The sequence below is a fragment of the Micromys minutus genome (genome assembly GCF_963924665.1).
Source record: "Micromys minutus genome assembly, chromosome: 6".
In the NCBI taxonomy this organism is placed as follows: domain Eukaryota; kingdom Metazoa; phylum Chordata; class Mammalia; order Rodentia; family Muridae; genus Micromys; species Micromys minutus.
In genome coordinates, this window is record NC_137975.1 from 52,152,124 (window position 1) to 52,166,350 (window position 14,227).

Here is a 14,227-nt window from a genome sequence, read left to right on the forward strand (position 1 = left end):
GCACACACGGCCTTAAATGAAAACTAAGGGTTTCCATCCATGATCTTCAGGGTTTACATTACAAATCTCATCCGAAAATCTCCATAGCAAAACACACAAAATTCATCTGTTGTGTGACTAAGTACTAAAGCCTTTCCAGTGTAGAAATACCTGGAAAGAAGTTTCTATTTCTTTGTGTGTCACTATCTGGGTCAGAGACTAGCACAGGGGCATGGCTCTGCAGCCAGGGAGCCTCTTCTGTTGTGCTGCCAAGGCCTGGCTGGGACAAACAGCTCTCCTTCTGTTGAGAAATGAGAGGAACAGCACTAGGTTCTCAGCTCTGACTTATATGCTGGCCTCTCACACATTCATCCCGGCCAACATCTCAGGCTATCCCCCTAAGGGGTTTAAGTCACTCAGCAATTAAAAGCCAAGATGCTGGGAATGTGTAGTTGGGAGCTTGAAGCTTATTCAACACCCAACAATAACAAGGAAGTCCACCACTGCGTCCCTGAGCTTGCTTCAAGATGTCACTTGCATTGCCCAAGCACAGAGCCCCGGCTTTCTTCTTCTTACCAGGCCAGCATATTTAACAGTAAGTAAACAATCCAGGCTTAGGATTTTCTCCCAAGCCCTCCCAAAGCGCCTAGAAGGTCAGTGCGGGTTTTTCCCCTGGTGTTTGGCTGATTCAGATCTCTCCTCTCTCCACCGTTGCCTTGAGGAGGCCGCAGTTCCAGGTTTTCTGGTTTCAGAATAAATTGGCAGAAATCTGAGGCGATGCCAATACCGCCCTCCTGCCCGCAGGCAACTGGGTCCCAGTGGGAGGTCTCTTAGCAACCGGGCTCAAATCAAATATTTGGGCGTCTGGACACATTCTGATTGGAATGAGATCATGAACGAAAACTTCTCTCTTTCCTTCAACTTAGCTACCGAACATTACGAAAGGATGCTGAGTCCTTGCGCTGGCTCCCTGCACTGGGTAAGCGTGACTCACGCGGCCATTCAATTAGAGCCAATCTACACCATCGCAGTCCCAGACTGGCAGGCCACAGCTCCAACGTCTATTTCTGGCTTCGTATATATCCTTAGACAAGAGGCTCTAACTTTTTGTTGCCGCTGCTGTTGCTGCGGCGGCTGCTTGCGCCTGCGTGAAGCTCAGAGTTTTAATTTGATCCGGTCAGCCCCTCCGTGCAGCCCTTTCCGAAAATCAGATGTTCATAGGACCACAAGGGCAGCAAAGGTAAGTCCAATTCTGAAGGTGCCAGGAGGAAGGAGAGCTCCGGGTACTGTCTTGTTCCATCTGCCATGTCATCCTTGCCTCCAGTCCTCTGCAAGCGACAAATGGCAAAGGAGTGGGAGAAGGGGCAGACAGATGCCAGCCGAGACAATGTCACATCTTTTATTTTCCAGCCTCAAGTCTTAGGTTCACGCTATTTTTGTTCATTCAGAGAAGACAATCTGCATGGGATCTGGCGTTGATTGCTAATTGAAATAGGTAATTTTTTTTAATGTACAAAGGAGGCTTTATTTTAGCTTTTGTCTATAAAATTGAGCTTTTAAAAATAACTAGTTTTTTTTTTTTTTTCAGCCTGACTGTGGTGCACACACCTTTATTCCCAGCTCGGCAGAGGCAGAGGCAGGCAGATCTCTGTGAGTTTAAGGCCAGCCTGATCTACACAGAAACCCTGTCTCAAAAAATAAAATAACAATAAAAAACAACAACAAAAAATTCTAGTGTTTAATTTTTTTACTGTTGGACAATTTTATACATGTATATAATATATTCTGGTCACACTTGCCCTTCCAGCCTTCCGAAATCTTAGTCTCTTTATCTCATGAGAGATAGGTGGGTGGCTCAGCTCACCCAATACCACACAATAGGCTCATCTGTGTGTGTATCATTGGTAATGAGCAAACCCCTCCATTCCTGACATGAGTTACTTCTGTGTGCCCAGATGTCCAGCTTCTCCATCCAGACCCAACGGCACTAGCATGACACAGCCCTCATCCCTTTGTGCGTGCTTGCATGTTCTTACCCACTCGGGTGTGTTTTCAGGCAAAGGGCACACAGAGGCCAAGGGTGAGTGTTGAGTGCTTTCTTGGTCTTCTCCATCTTTTCTTTTGAGACAAGATCTCACTCTGAACCTGGAACTCTCCAGTTCTGCTAGATGGCTGGCCAGGAAGCCCCAGGGCCCCTCCTACCTCCGTTTCCTAACTCCAGGGCTACAGGTGTTACTGTACCACATCATTTCCGTGGCTTCTTAAGATCCAAATTCAGGTTCTCATGCTTCTGTGGCAAGTGCTTTATCCACTGAGCATCTCCTCAGCCTCCCTTGTCACCTTTTAAAGACACTGACCATAGTCTTGGTGGCAAGCATTGTAAAATTTCAAATAAACACTCCATGAATTTAATTGACACTCAGACCACAGAGAGGTATCTTCTTTGGATAGTACTGGAACACCAGAAGATGTCCAGAAGGCAGGAAGGTAATAAATGGGGTGACACTGGTTTGTCACCTCCTCTCCAAGGCTTTTGGCCTTGGGCAGGTCAAACAATTCCTCCCAGCTGATTTCCTTACTCAGAAAATGGATTTGGCACCCCAGCTTTGGTTGTTGATTATTGAAGGTAGCCCAAGTTTACTAAATCAACCCTTGGTTTAAAACACACATGCACAGACAGACAGACACACACACACATGCACACACACACCACTTATGCTCATGTTAATGACAGAACTTTTGCTAAAAGAATTCTGATTAGAAGAAATATTTAGGGTGAGGACTCTATTTAAAGGCATTAAATGAGAAACCAAAGCAGAGCCAGGTTAATGTTGACTAGCTTTGTAAAATAATAAAAGTGAATAGGGTTCTCTGCATCAGAGGTGAGTTAGGGACTTCATCCTGAAACCCATATTTTGCAATATGTTTTTGGTTTTAAATAATATGTATTTTGGCTGAGTCCTTGGTTATATTTACAAAGTAACCCTTTCCCTCGGGGCGAGCATACTATACAGATTCTCCTTACTGAGATTTCTTGGGAAAGAAAAAAATGGAGAGAAAACCACAAATTTTCCATAATCCCAGAACGTACCTTCTAGCTTGGGACACAGTCAGGGAGCGCAACTGCTCCTGTGCTACTTTACCCAAACCAAAAAACAAAGGCTTCCACTTTCAAATTACGAAACCATGAAGATTAGTTGGTAGGGTTCAATGTGTTTGACTAAGGGAGAAGAAGACAGTTTGGCTAACCCAGTTCAGTTGGAAATAAGAGCTGGGATTTGAACCCAAGTTATTTTGTAGGTCTCCTTTGGCAATGACAAGATGAATGATTAAGACCAAAGCCAGTGCACAAAGCTGGATGAAATATTTGCTTAATTTTCTTAAAAGTATCCAAGCCATAATGAGGTAGTGAAGAAGCATGAGCCAAAGTCAAGAAGACAGCTAAAGCAAGGTATTCCTGCTCTGGGGGCTTTCAGCCTGAGGCATCAGTCAATCCCAAAGAAAAGCAAGTGGGAGGTGAGCTAGCTCTTCATTTGATAAGGGAATAAAAATCCCAAAGCCCAGGGACAAAGGTCAGGATCAAACCATTGCAAACGTGTTAAGCCAGGTCCTCGAGGTTCGGAGACATTTATTTTACATTTGTTTTTATATACTTTCCCACCCAGACCTGGCACTGAGTCAGCACCTGGACTGCCACAGGAATTCAGCTGTTAATTCATGAGTGAATGAATCAAAAGACAAAGTGATTCAACCCTATCATCTAATATACTCTAATATAAGGAATATTGACTACCAGGAAGGTCTCCCAGACAAGGGAGAGAGTGGCAGCTGAGGACTTACCTCTTGATGTTGCACAAAACAGAGGGAAGACTAGAAATAGCCTGTGATGGTTTGAATATGCTTGGCCCAGGGAGTGGCACTATGAGGAGGTGTGGCCCAGTTGGAGTAGGTGTGGCTTTGTTGGGGAAATTGTGTCACTGTGGTTTGGGTTTTGAGACCCTTAGAAGATGTAGAACTCTCAGCTCCTCCTGCACCATACCTGCCTGGATGCTGCCATGCTCCCATGATAATAGACTGGCCATGCTTAGTCTACTATTTTCTCTCTCTGCTCTGGACTGTACCCTCCCCAATGTCTACAATAAAAACCTTCTCTATACCTCAGAGTGGTCATGTACTCATTTTGTATGTCTAGTGCTGAAACCGCCACTCTTACACAGAGACTAAGTAAGAGTTTAAAAATGAGTCTAGTAGGATAGTCTCATTTAAACCAGAACAGTAGCCTGACTCCTGGGAAACAGAAAAACTCATAATTTCTTTAACTCCCCCTATGATACATTTGCAGCAGTATCTCTAAAATTACTAGTTTGCTTTATTTTTTTGTCAAAGGGATCTGGGGCTTAACTCAGTGATAGAATATTTGCTTGTCATAGTCAAGGCCCTAGCTAGGTTCGATCCTCAACACTTCCCTGCAAACTAATTTAGGATGAAAATAGGCTTATATGAAATACATACTCTTTATACAAAAACCAACAGTTTTTGAAATCCTTAAAGAAGCACACACCAAACTCTGTGACACATGGTGGTCATCTCAGCATTTGGGAGGCAGAGACAAAGACTGCTTGTTTAAAGAAAGCCTGGGCTACGTGGTGAGTTCAAGACCGGTCTGGGCTCCATAGTAAGATTCTGACTTGAGGAGGGAGAGGAGGGAGACGAGGAGAAAGAGGAAGTGAAGGAGGAAGAGAAAGAGGGCAAGGACAGAAGAGAAGACGGCCGGCTACCCTGAACTCAGCGCCAGCATCAGACCGTCTCTGAAAAGACTGAAGTCAGCACCGAACACCAAGACTAAGTTTTCACCACAAAGAAGATTTATTTGCCCCAGTGGGACAGAGACAGGGCATATGAGATGAGAGAGAGACAGAGACAGACAAAGAGAGACAAAGACAGAGAGACAGACAGAGACAGAAAGAGGAAAGAAAGGGGGGGGGGATATTTGCCTTTGGGATAAAGGCCTGCTTCTGGATAGAAAGGACACAGATATGTCTCCTCCGAAAATGTTGGTTTATAAATGAAATAGGAGGGAAGCCCTGTGTTAGGACGAGTTGGTTTGTTTTGATTGGCATGTTAATTAGAATAGCCCAAAAGGGACTTTTGGTTGCTGGGTTTCAATGCTTTGATAGAGGGACCTTGGTAATCAGCCTTAGGAGGAGGAAGTGGCCAAATAAGGGCCAACAGTTTAGGTAAGGAAATGGAGAAAAGGTCAAGGCTCCCGGAGCTATGTTGGCCAAGCTCAGACCTATGAGACCCCTTCACCTTCTATACCTGAACAGACTTTCCATGGGTTTGTTATGTTTTATAACACAGCATAATGCGGCGGGGAGGGAGTACCTTAGTGGGCCTGCGCCAAAGTGGCCCCCTGAGGAATGGTGCCATATGACAGGCCTAGGTTAAAGTAAATTTATTGGGGGAAGGGAAGGGGGGAGCACAGTAGGAGTAGGCGTAGTAGGCTTGTAGGTCGACTGAATAGCTGAACTAGAGAACCCATGAGCAGGTGGATGTTCCGGGTAGGAGAGAGATGAGAAGGAACAGAATCCAGCGTGGACTTTGAAATGTATAAAAGTACTTGTGATACTCTGGGAGCCTGGAGCCGAGCCTCCACTGTGATATGCCATAGGTAGCCATTGGTCCTGTCTGTCAGAAGTAAAGGAAACAACTACTTTTGGAAAATGCGAACCAGTTTTTGCAAGTTCCCGAGGAACGCTGGTTTTTATTTAACTGCCAGAAACCCAGGTTGAGTTCAGGGTGAGCTCACTTCTGGACATTTGGAGTACCTTTTGGAGTCTGGGAAACTGGAGTTTCCTTCAGACTAACAGTAAGTCGTTCTAACAACTCCTGCTTTGTTTGGGGGGGGGTGTCTCCCAGAAGTCTTTGCGCCAGGATCAGCTGCCTCGGGCCACTAGGGAAACCCTGTGCTCCACGTCCCGACCACACTCTTTCCTCTCTGCCCCACCAGAGTCCACCCTAGTCAGAGTCCGAGGAAGTAGAGTTTGTATAGCAGATCTTGCCCAAGCTCTGGCCTTGCAGTTGCTGAAGGGCTAGGCAGCAGATCTCAAAGCCACTCTAGGGGCAAGCCAGCTCAACAAACAAGCTAATTAGCAGTCAAAACGAAGCCATTTAAAGTAGCGTTATGGCCAATCGAAGCTGACAGCAGAAGGACCCCATAGGCAGTGACTGGCAAGCCCTGGTTCTCTTTCTCTCCTTTCTATAACCCCTAGCATGTCACAGTGTCCTTGTGACTGCAGGAGCTTAGAAGAACAGGAAATGGCAGACGGGAGTGATTCCTTCCATATTGTGCTAGCCTTCACAGTGTGGACAGCCTTTAGCTCTGGAACAGTGTACAGGGCTTCCAGAGGACTTGGGAGTCCTAGTGGAGTGATTAGCTCTCTATTCAAGTGGCTATGTGAACTTTTCTTGACCTTCCTGGTTGCATCCTACAGAGGACTCCAAACAGTCACCACCTGTACTGGCTGGTTTTGTGTCAACTTGACACAAGCTGGAGTTGTCACAGAGAAAAGAGCCTCAGTTGAGAAAATGCCTCCATGAGATCCAGGTGTAAGGCATTTTCTCAACTAGTGATCAAGGGGGGAGGGCCCAGCCCATTGTGGGTGGTACCATCCCTGGGCTGGTAGGCCTGGGTTCTATAAGAATGCACACTGAGCAAGCCAGGGGAAGAAAGCCAGTAAGTAACATCCCTCCATGGCCTCTGCATCAGCTCCTGCTTCCTGACCTGCTTGAGTTCCAGTCCTGGCTTCCTTTGGTGATAAACAGCAATGTGGAAGTGTAAGCTGAATAAACCCTTTGCTCCCCAACTTGTTTCTTGGTCATGATGTTTGTGCAGGAATGAAAACCCTGACTAAGACACCACCTTCAAAACTGATGAGTGGCCAGGAGGGAGACCCATGTCATACAGTCGGCCAGTGGTCATGTGACTTTGCTGCTCCATCAGTTGGGCACTGAGTTAAGTGACCAATTCGTGTATCCACACCTTTGGTCAACCCTCTGGCCTTATGTCTAGGAGCAAATATGTAGAGACTGTCAAGGAGTTGGTTATAGCAATGGGAAAAATCAAAGCTCGCTGGCTCAGACCTGTTTCCACCTGTTCTTCATAGGCAGAAAACAAGGCTGGAAGGTTGGCTGGAACTACGGAATTGCTGTTTACATTTAGCAATTCTGTAATTCTTATAGAAACCAGAACCACAGAAAATCCTAAGCAACACATGACCCACGGCATCAGCAGAGTCTCTAGATATAACTTGTGCAGCCACAAAAGGTGTTGTCTTAAGTAGAAAATGTTTTAAATACAGATTTTTTTTTTAGGGGTTGATTTAGTAATTAAGATCTCTTATTGCTTTTGCAGAAACTCAGGTTCAATCCTAGCTCCCACCACAACTACCAGAAACTCAAGTGTGGGTATTGGGGGTTAAATAGGAATGACTCGTGTTTGAATGCTTGGCCCATAGAGAGTGGCACTATTAGGAGAAATGGCCTTGGGGTAGGTGTGGATTTGTTGGTGTCACTGGTGGGAGTGGCTTGAGGTTTCACATGGTCAAGCCATGTCCGGTGTTGCTCACAGTCATTCTGCTGCCTGCAGATCGAGAGGAAGGAGGTCCTTCTCCAGTACCATGTTTATCTGCAGATAAACATGCTGCAAGGTTTCCTGCCTTAACAATAAAAGATTCAACTGTAAGTCAGCCCCAATGAAATTATTTCTTTTACAGGAGTGGATGTGGCCATGAAGTCTCTTTACAGCAATAGAAACCCTAACTAAGACAGTGAGTCTGACCTCCTTGGAAACCTAGCACACATGTCTCTCTCTCTCTCTCACACACACACACACACACACACGCACACACACATGCAGGCAAACTTTTATACACATAAAGTACTAAACCTTTTTTAAAAATTGTAATGTAGATTTTTATACCAAACTCTAGACCCCTGCATTGGAAAATGAGAAGCTTGAAAAACAATTCTGTTTAGCTGTCACCACATAAGGCTGAGTATCCCTTAGGCAAGGATAAGCTAGGAAGCCTAGTAGACCAAAGGCACAGCAAGGCTTCGTGGGCCCCAAAGCATTTTGTATGAAAAACCAATTTTGTTGGCATAGTTTTCTTGTACAACCATGAGAACCAGAGCTCAGACCCCTCTACCCACACTCCCAGCCCCCAGAGTCCATGTAAAAACTGGGCCTATCTGCAATTCTTGAGCTGGGATGGAGACAGGGCCCAGGAGTTTGCTGGTCCGAGACATCAGGTTCCACAAGAGACCCTGACTCAAAAAATAAGATCGAGAACTACTGAGGAAGATACCTGATATTGACCTTTGTCCTATACACCACACACACCACAAATATACACACATATACATACACATATACATACACACAAACACACCACACACATACACACACACCACACCTATACACACACATATACACATATACATTCACACACATACACACCACACATATACACACATATACATACACACACATACACACCACACATATACACACATATACATACACACACATACACACCACACATATACACACATATACATACACACACATACACACCACACACATATACAAACACACACACAGCACACACACACACACACACACGCACACTACAAAACTGCTAGGGACTCTCTACAGGCCTAAGCAGGTAAAAGTTTAGGTCACTCAACATGCCTTGCACTTTCATGGTAAATCCATCGAAGCCCCACCCACAGCCAGACCCAGGAAGATTCAGCCTGGAGTCCGGGTATCTGAGGCTGTGACTTTCTGCCTGTACCTTATGGCCACCAGCCCTTGTTACAGTCCTAACTTTCATATCTAGTCTCAAAGGCAGCCAGACCCTTTAAACTCTAGCAACGCAAATGAATTTCATGTCAGGTAAAAGGTAGCAAAGGAGTCGTTATTCTTTACATTTCTTCTCTGCTGAGATGGACACAAGAGGCTGAAGGTGTGTTTGGGTGAAAGGGCACTCGCTCAGCATGTGTGAGACCCTGGGCTCTATCTGCCCCAAGAAAGAGTCCAAATATCTGCCTAGTACTAACACATCAAATGAAGTATAAAAATCAACAAAAAGCAAGGGCAGGGAGAAGGGAAGTATCTGTTTAGTCTACAGTCAAATTTCTACTCGTTCTGGAATGTCCCTGTAGCTTACTAAGATTACCGATAGTCTGGACTACTAGTCTCTAAATGGATTTGTTTTGAAAGGTAAAAGAAGGACATGCAAACATTTTCCCAAATGCACAATGAGCCACAAATAGAATAGGAAGTAGACAATCTGAGGACTTACTGAGCTGTGTATGGCAGCAATTTCTATGTACTGAGCACTGTAGTAGATATCACAAGGGGCTGCCCCATAGGGTCTTCCAGTCTAGCTGCAGAAACAGGTGCCCACAGAAAAAGCCAGAAAACAGACCTGCAGCAAGCTCTGGTAAGAACTCAGAGGCTGGACTTGGCAGATGCCCTCGGAGTAGAGAAGATCCCTCTTGTACCCTGAGACCTAGCTATGTATGTGACTCTGAGGAGGAGAAGGGCTATCTGGGAGTGTCAGAGGCTGGGCGAGGGAACCACTGGAAATAGGAAGAGAGACAGGAAGCCCACATGAAAGGACCTGAATTGCAGATGACGAGTTTTGGATTCTTCACTGCAGTGATATGGAACAATGGAAACAAGAAAATTGAACACGGGACCTGTCAGTTTACTGATAAACATGGCTGGCCATAGGGTTCTTGTGGAGAAGACAGAAAAGCCCATAATTCACCTGCAATCCTACCTAAGATGACTGGTCTTGCTTTGTTTTTGTTTGATTGATTATTTTCCTTCTGCTTTTTATTTCTAAGCATTTTTTAAAACATGGAACATGTTTCAAACATGGAATGTATCTCTCACACAGTTTCATAACTGGAGACTTTCTCGTGTGTGTTTTTTGAGAATAACACTCATACTGGTTACCTAATGCTACATTTTCTTTATTGTCTCTATTACTAATGATTATTCTCTATTGGACATTTAAGTCACTTATCTAATTTGGCAACTAATTAATTAATTATGCTACAATGAACATTCTGGTGTGTAAATATGGGTCTACTCCACTCTAATTAAGTCAGAAAATGAAATTAAGTATAGAAAATATTTTTGGGGTCAGATAGATATTGACACATTGCCCGTGTTCCAGTGGATCGGCTCCAGGCCCACCCTGTGGGCAGCGCTAACTGGACTCACAGAGTTATAAATAAATAAATAAAATAAATGGAGGGCATGCAGTTGAAGAATGTGATGGGGGGGGGTCCTGGGGAGGGCTGAAGTAGGGGAGAGAGATACAGATATGATCAAGATGCATTGTATGCATGTATGACATGTTCAAATAATAAATACTTCTTAAAGTTTGCCAGTTTACACGTCTATCAGCAGTAAATGAAGGGACTGTTTTCCTGAATATGCAACTCAGAACACAGTGTCTTCAACACGGGTGGCAGTCTCCGGTAAGGTCGTTCAGCTTGCATGTGAGGGATTGAGAAAATGTGGCTGCAGTTAAAGATTTGTGAATACGCCATAGTCAAGAATGAATTTAAGGGCTGGAGAGATGGCTCAGTGGCTAAGAGCACTGACTGCTCTCCCAGAGGTCCTGAGTTCAAATCCCAGCAACCACATTGTGGCTCACAACTATCTGTAATGAGATCTGGTGTGCCTGAAGCCAGCTACAATGTATTTATATGTAATGCATAAATAAATATTACTTTTTTAAAGAATTAATTCAAAATCGAATACACACAATGAATCCGACTCCCACCTGTACATGTCTGTCCTGTCCACGCACAACATCGTAGCGCCCATCACCAGATACAAGGCACATGTGTGCTGTGACCTGCAGTGCTTTGCCAGTAAGTACAACAGGATTCTGCTCCTGTGAAGACATGCTTGTCTAGTTACAGAAAACCAGGGCTTCTGATATTGTTCCTACCATCATCCCTTAGCATGTAAGTGTCAGAGTCTGGATTGCATTCCGTCTAGAACATCTGATTTCTAAAATCACTGATTGAACTGCTAACTTAAGATTTATTTTTAAAATTGTCTAATGAATTTTGGCTTGGGATTAGCACAGAATTTTCAACAATTTCCAAAATGCCCTAAACATACATCTACCATTTTGTTCCGTATATTTATGCAAAGTGGTGTTCTCATCATTGACAATAACAAAATCAAAATATTGATCAACTCTGAAAAAACACTGAAGATGCTCTGTGTACTGCAGAATCAAACATTGAGCCAAGGCTTAATGTTTTACATAAAAAAATAAGTTCATCTATCTCATCAGAATGTAAATTTGCTTTCACAGTTAATAAATATTAAAATTATATTTATAACAAAGAACTGTCTCAAGATAAATTTTCTTAGGATTTATTGTCAGTAAATGTTTGAGTTGTAGCCTTGCTTTTATATATCCATGTACTTTTAGTCAAGTAAAAAAATCCTCAGGGCAAGAAAGGATCATGAATTGAAAAAGCTTAGGAAGTCTTGTCCCAAAGTCAAGTATATTTTAAATCCTTTGCTAATTGAGAAGTAAAAAATGGACACATGAAATTGCACCTAACCATCTGTGTTACTTGAGTCTGAATTTTTCAAAATATATTTCCACTAATGAATGTCCCTATTTCAGTTCCTTTTTTTTAAATCTTTGCCCAGAGCAGTTATTATAATCTGGTTGTCTTCAATACTAAATAAATAAATAAATAAAGTAACAGCACAAACCCAAGGGCACAAGAAGCATTGTGGCCCGTGTACTTCCAGCCACTAGTGAGGCAGAGGAGCAGGCTGCTTGAACTTCGGAGTTCAAGACCAGCTTGAGCAACATAGAAAGGTGCTATTGGAAGAAAGAAAGGAGGGGGGAGAAAACGAAGGGGGAGAAGAAAGCAAAGAAAGAGAAAATAAATAGAAAGAAAAGCTCAGCATTTAGGAGGGCTTGATGCTATTCCAGAAGACCCAGGTTTGGATCCAGCACCCATATGGTGGCCCACAGCCATCTGGAACTCCAGCTTCAAGGCACCCAGTGACCCCTTTCGGTGTCAGCTATCACCATATACAGGATATCCATAAATATATGCAGAAAAAAACACCCATAAGCATGAAATAGAAAGAAAGAGGAAGGAAACACACTTAATTGACATTAATGTGTCTTTAATATGTTTATATTGTAACCAAAGCTAGTTTTATATAATATATATGTTTTTTAAAGATTTATTCATTTTATGTATATGAATACACTGTAGCTGTCTTCAGACACACCAGAAGAGGGCATCAGATCTCATTACAGATGGTTGTGAGCCACCATGTGGTTGCTGAGATTTGAACTCAAGACCTCTGGAAGAGCAGTCAGTGCCCTTAACCACTGAGCCATCTCTCCAGCCCTATAATATATTTTTAATGTATTCATTTTTCCATTGTTTATTTAATACATTGATTATTTTGTTATCTTCAAATCTGAAGCTGTTTATGTTTTTACTGTCTCCTTAAAACTTGTTTTTCATGACTTACTTTTAAACTACCTTGAATTCAGTTTGATGTGACTTCACCTTTGACTGGTAATATATACCTGAGGAGGTAAATATACCTGAGACTTTTCCATCCTTCCTCCAGGGTTCATCTTACGATAAACATTTATTACTTTTCCTGGTGTCTGCTTGCATGTTTGTTGCTGTAGTTAGATATTAGCTATTCTCTGAAGCCCCTGGGTCAATTGCTTGGTCCCCCGCTCAGCACTATTGGGAAATAGTGGAGCCTTTAAGAGATTGAAGCTCATAGAAGGTTTAGATTGCTGAGGGTATGCCTATGAAAAGGACCGTGGGACCCCTATTTTCTCTTCTCTATCTCTGTACACCCTTCTCAGGTAAGCTTTTTACCATCACACCACCACAAGATGCTGCCTTACCACAGACCCAAAATCACTGGGGCCAACCAGTCCTCCCTGGGGACCTCCAAACCCATGAGCTAAAACAGCCCTCTTCATAAGCTGATGGCCTCAGGTATTTGTGACAGCAGCAGAAACTATCCCAGCATCCTTTTCTGTTTCACCATCCATTCCAACAAATATTTTGATGTCAGGATTCTTAGAATGTCCATGCAATATTCTTCTGTTCAGTTTTGTTTCTGTGGTCATAGTTACCTGTGGTGAACTGTAGTCCAAAATATTACATGGCAATTTCTAGGAAGAAACAAACCCTAAATTTTAAGTGGATTTTTTTTATTACAATGTGTAGTTATAATAGTCTTGCCTTATTATGGTTACTCCTTGCCATGCATCTTAGTTGCTGTTCTATCACTATGAAGAGGAAACTCTGACTAGGACAACTCTCACAAAGAAAGCATTTAATCAGGGGCTTGCTTATCACCACAGGCAGGTGAGAACTTATCTCCTGATGCAGAGAGAGAAAAACCTCAAAGCCACCTGTACCTACTTCAACAAGGCCACACCCCCTAATCCTTCCCAAATGGTTCTACCAACTAGGGACTAAGCATGCAAACATGAGCCTATGGGAGCCATTCTCATTCAAACCACCACGCCATAACTAATTCATAAAACAAACTTAGTCATAATTATGTATGAGTAGGAAAAGTACGTTACACACTCCATATCTTTTGCAGTTTCAGGCATCCATCAATGGTCTTGCGACATATCTTTTGCACACTACAGGATTGGCTGAAGAAGAAGCTTGCTCCTGCTTCAGAAGCCTGCCTGTGCTTTTATAAATAATCCCCCATGGCAATGAAGAGCATCTATTTCTCTCATTTCTTTTCTCCTAGTTATTACTCATGTAAAAAGACAAATGTTCTTCAGAGAAACAGATGTCTTGCCTGAACCTAAGAAGGATCTCACAATTCTCTGCCTCTTTTTTGGTGGGGAAAAAAATAAAAATAAAAAGCGTGTCCTGGTTTTGCAAATGAAACACTTACTGAGTTGGAAAAAAAAAACAAAACAAAACACTAGTAAAATCGGACCATAAATTTGCTCCATTTTTTTTTTTAAAGAATTGGGAATGAATGCGTTAGCCTCAAAGGCACCATCATCTGTAGTGGAACTAAAGGTTTTGATCATAAGAACTGACTTTCTTATGATCAGAAAGAACTGCGTATCCACCCTCTCTGGGAAATCAGGTCAATGTGCCTTACCAGCTAGCA

The 14,227-nt window shown here is 43.1% G+C and overlaps 1 pseudogene across 1 annotated transcript in view; it reads left to right on the forward strand.

Moving 5' to 3' along the window:
* The first annotated feature begins 871 nt into the window (after positions 1-871).
* LOC308422006 (bisphosphoglycerate mutase-like) overlaps positions 872-14,227 on the forward strand; it is a 31,531-nt pseudogene continuing 18,175 nt past the window's right edge. Inside the window, exon 1 of the transcript in view lies at positions 872-1,219. The product of the transcript in view is annotated as a bisphosphoglycerate mutase-like (transcript). The remainder of the gene's footprint in view (positions 1,220-14,227) is intronic.